Raw genomic sequence first — 4,533 nt, 5'->3', positions numbered from 1 at the left:
AGCCCCCTGGGGAGTCAGCCCCACCATTTGTACAATTTTTAATCACCACCACCTAGGGATGCTTCCAGTCAAATATGGTTGATATCCACTTCTTAGTTCCAGAGAAGAAGTCGCTTAAAGCAATATGAGCAAATTGCCCCCTTTTGGCCCCGCCCCTCAGCCCCCTGGGGGGTCAGCCCCATTATTTGTACAATTTTGAATCCCCACCACCTAGGGATGCTTCCAGTCAAATTTAGTTTAATTCCAACCAGTGGTTAAGAAGAAGAAGTCGTTTAAAGAAATTGTTGACGGACGGACGACGGACGCCACGGTATGGCATAAGCTCACCTTGGTCCTTCGGACCAGGTGAGCTAATAAACGGTGGGTTTGGCCCCCTTTTGGGCAGAGGGGCAGGTCCAAATAGGGGAAATAGAGAGGTAAATCCTTCAAAATCCTTTTTAAACGGAAGGGATTAAGGGATTTTATCCTTATTTAGTCTGGAGCATCCTTGTGCCAAGGGGACTCAATTTTGTGTAAACCCTACTGGGGCCAGATTCCTGGGGGCAGATGGGCGGGCGGAATAGGCGAAATAGAGGTAAAAACTTTAAAATCCTTGTTCTACCGTATTGATTAAGGGATTTTATCATAATTTAGTCTGAGGCATATTTGGTCCAAGGGGACTCAATTTTGTATTAACAATTGGTGTTGCCCCCCCTTGGGGAAAAGGGGTGGGGCCAAATAGGGGAAATAAAGGTAAAACCTTTCAAATCCTTCTTCTACCGTAGGCATAAAAGGTTTTCATCCAAATAGATTGTATCATAATTCAGTCTGGAGCATCCTTTGGCCAAGGGATTAAATTTTGTATAAACAGTGGGTGTGACCCCCCTGGGGACAGTGGGGTGGGCCCAATAGAGGAAATAGGTCAGGAGCATCCTTTGGCAAAAGGGACCTAATTTTGTATAAACAGTGAGTGAGGCCCCCTTGGAGCAGAGGGGAAGGATCCAATAGGGGAAACATAGCAAATTCATCAAAATCCTTCTTCTGCTGTAGGAATGGCATGATTTTTTCCTAATTTGGTAAGAAGCACCCTTTGATGACGGGAAACCAATATTGTATAAACGATAGGCCTCACCCCGCTGGGGACAGAGAGGCGGGCCAAATAAGGGATATAGAGGGATAGCTTTAATATCCTTTTTCTTCCACTGGGATGAAGGTATTTTGATCAAATTTGACAGTAACATCCTATTGGGATGGTAAATTGATGGGTCTGACCCCCATGGGGACCAATAGGGGTAATTCAGCAAATTCTTCAAATATTTTCTTTTTCTTCTGTAGGAGGATTATGACCATATTTGGTCTAAAGCATCCTTGGGTGAAGGGGAACTAATTTTGTATCAAAGGTGGGTCTGACCCCCCTGGGGTTAGAGGGTCCGGGCCCAATAGTGGAAACATAGCAAACTCTTCAAATTCCTTCATTTTCTGTAGGAATGACAGGATTTTGTCCAATTGCATACATATATAACCCCTGACTAACAATGTAATACATGTAGCAACATCTGGCTATTTCAACTTCAATTGTATTATTCTACAGCCTATCGTTGTTTCCAGGACGGTTCAATGAAATTATTGACAGGCAAATAAGGAACACCACAGAACAACAAGCTCAGTGTCAGAAGGGCTTACCATAAGAGCTGAACATTAAGGTATGTGTGTTTTGTTATTTGTTGTCTAATCACGTGTTCTGCTGCTTACACCAAGAAAAAATTCAGTATTTAGACCTTTAATAACAATCTGATTCTATGATTGGGTGAATCGGTCACATGGGTATATTGACCAAACATTTTATTACAATGTGTGACATTGAAATCCATAGCGAAGCTCAGTATTAAATAATTCATTATCATCATAGCTTTAAACAATCATTATAGTTTCCATTATTTGATTGAATGTTAACTATTGTAAACAATTAAAAATACTCATTCACGGGTTAAAAAAGTGAAAAGGAGACCAACTTGCTGCTCTCAGCAGTCTGTCTTGACTTCCATCTTGGGGCTTCAGTCAAGCCAGGCCATTAAGTAAATTGACTCAATGCTTCATTTCACCATATTAACACACACAGGCATATATACCTAAAAGTATACTGTTAACCTTGGCAACAACTGTTGCTCCACTTACCTTGACAAAGCCCATAGAGTTAGTGGCCTGAAGGCCAAGTGATCTAAGGAGGACAACAGGTGTAAAGTCTGTAGTGTACAGTCGCTGTAGACCGTCAACGGTCGCCAGGACAGGAACTACTGCTCGCTGTCGATTTGTCTCGTACTGCGTCAAGTGCAACAGGGATCCTGTGTTAAACATTGAACAGTTATAACAATCAGACAGACTGTTAAGTTGTAGGCATATAAAGAATTTAACATTGCTACTTACATCAACGAGACAGACTACATCTGTACATATATCATTTTACAGTACATGTAGAAGTAGAGCCAGCTACTGCATATCCAGCTAACCTTATTCCATTTAACAAATCTGTAAAGACTAAAGCATGTGGGAAAAGAAAATGGTGGTAGACTGTTAGACTACAAAAGGCCTAAGGGGCTTGTATCACTCACCTGCTCATTGGCACTCAAGGGTTCAAAATAAACATATCTACTATCAAAATGTATATCAATTAGAGAACATACTAGTTAAAATATCCCTCAATTGCAACTTACTGCAAGAAGAGTTCTGCCTCTTTAATAAAATACAGTATGTATATTGTCTGAAAGATATCCTTATAAATCTAAATACAGCATTGATTGTTTGTCTTTCACATTGAAGAAAGTAAAAATCAAATACAGCTGTAATCACAAAAGGCCGAAAATTAATGAATGGTTATTTTTGCTTATGGTTAATTGCAGACTTGCTGCATTCCAAATTGCTGACAATCTTTCTCCATTTACATCATGTATACATAGCAGTTTTAGAAAGTACAAAGTCATATATACATATCTGATTAAGGTCAAAAAGAATACAGGAATTGAAATAGGGGCCAAATATCAATCTCATCTTTGAGAAGTGATAAAACCTCTAAAAACCCAAGTGCAGCTGTTAATAATGCAAAGTGACCTCCTATAAACAAAGCTGTAAATAATTATTGAGTAATTGGACAGAGGAAATGTCTCTGCCATAGTTCTTCTCTCATTGGGATAAACTACATGTATCATGGTAGAACTAACCTACATCACTGCCATTGGAGACAGCTTCAGCCAGAAGGTCCCGTAGACAGGCCACATCTCCAAACCCCAGGTTGACTCCCTGACCAGCCAATGGGTGGATTCTGTGAGCAGCATCTCTGTACAAGTGAAAAAAATCAGTTTGAGAAATTCGAACATTCCTTTATCCTTGACTTAATGTATGCTACCCTCTGAACCAATCTTACAAACAATGAGACACAATATTGGTGTGCAAGCAAGTACATTCACAAGTAACATCAAACAACTACATACATTTATACATTACATAATACTGGTTGTCACACAGAGGTCTACATATATTTATACATTACATAATACTGGTTGTCACACAGGTCTACATCCATTTATACATTACATAATACTGGTTGTCACACAGAGGTCAACATACATTTATACATTACATAATACTGGTTCTCACACAGAGGTCTACATACATTTATACATTACGTAATACTGGTTGTCACACAGAGGTCTACATATATTTATACATTACATAATACTGGTTGTCACACAGGTCTACATCCATTTATACATTACATAATACTGGTTGTCACCCAGGTCTACATACATTTATACATTACATAATACTGGTTGTCACACATAAGTCTACATACATTTATACATTACATAATACTGGTTGTCACACAGGTCTACATACATTTATACATTACATAATACTGGTTGTCACACAGATGTCTACATACATTTATATATTACACACGGTACTACTGGTTGTCACATAAAAACTATATACATGCATTGTATACAAGAACATTATTCTTGTTGTCATAGATACAAAGGACTTTACATTGTATTATACTGGTTTGAAGTAAAGAGGGCTTCTTACCCAAGCAATGCAACCCTGTGAAGAACATAATTGGAGGCATGAGTCAGGACTAGGGGGAAGGACGCCCTGCTGTTGGTCTCTACACCCACTACAGATGGCGGCAACTGCTGAAAAGTACTGCCCCCTCCTACAAAAATATATTTATAGACCTAGTCACATATATGCTTTAGTTTTTAGACTTATTCAAAACACAGAAAAGACTGCAATCAAGATATGTGGTGGGCTGGGGGTTATAATAATTGGCTTTCAACTTTCTCACTATTAAACCATAATAAGCCAGATGTGACGTTAATTCCCATTCTTTTGTAATTGACATTATATAATTCAAGAAAATCCATTTTAAGATGAGATGAATATTATCAAAATATTGGATATGAACAATAGAAGATGGCTAGGGCATGTCCAGCATAGTGTATAGTCTGGGTGTATAATGTACATAAACAGTCAAAGATAGTCTGAATGTAGAATGTACAG

The 4,533-nt window shown here is 38.8% G+C and overlaps 1 long non-coding RNA gene across 1 annotated transcript in view; it reads right to left on the bottom strand.

Moving 5' to 3' along the window:
• LOC110442218 overlaps nucleotides 1-4,221 on the bottom strand; it is a 6,551-nt gene extending 2,330 nt beyond the window's left edge. Inside the window, exons 1-3 of the long non-coding RNA XR_002461993.1 lie at nucleotides 4,060-4,221; nucleotides 3,195-3,310; nucleotides 2,155-2,321 (exon numbers count right to left, since the gene is read on the bottom strand). This is a non-coding gene — a long non-coding RNA (uncharacterized LOC110442218). The remainder of the gene's footprint in view (nucleotides 1-2,154; nucleotides 2,322-3,194; nucleotides 3,311-4,059) is intronic.
• Nucleotides 4,222-4,533: the final 312 nt, after the last annotated feature.

Source organism: Mizuhopecten yessoensis, unplaced genomic scaffold, assembly GCF_002113885.1.
Source record: "Mizuhopecten yessoensis strain PY_sf001 unplaced genomic scaffold, ASM211388v2 scaffold716229, whole genome shotgun sequence".
Classification (NCBI taxonomy): Eukaryota; Metazoa; Mollusca; class Bivalvia; order Pectinida; family Pectinidae; genus Mizuhopecten; species Mizuhopecten yessoensis.
The sequence above is the reverse complement of the archived record's forward strand: the minus strand, read 5'-3'. Positions and strand labels throughout refer to the sequence as shown.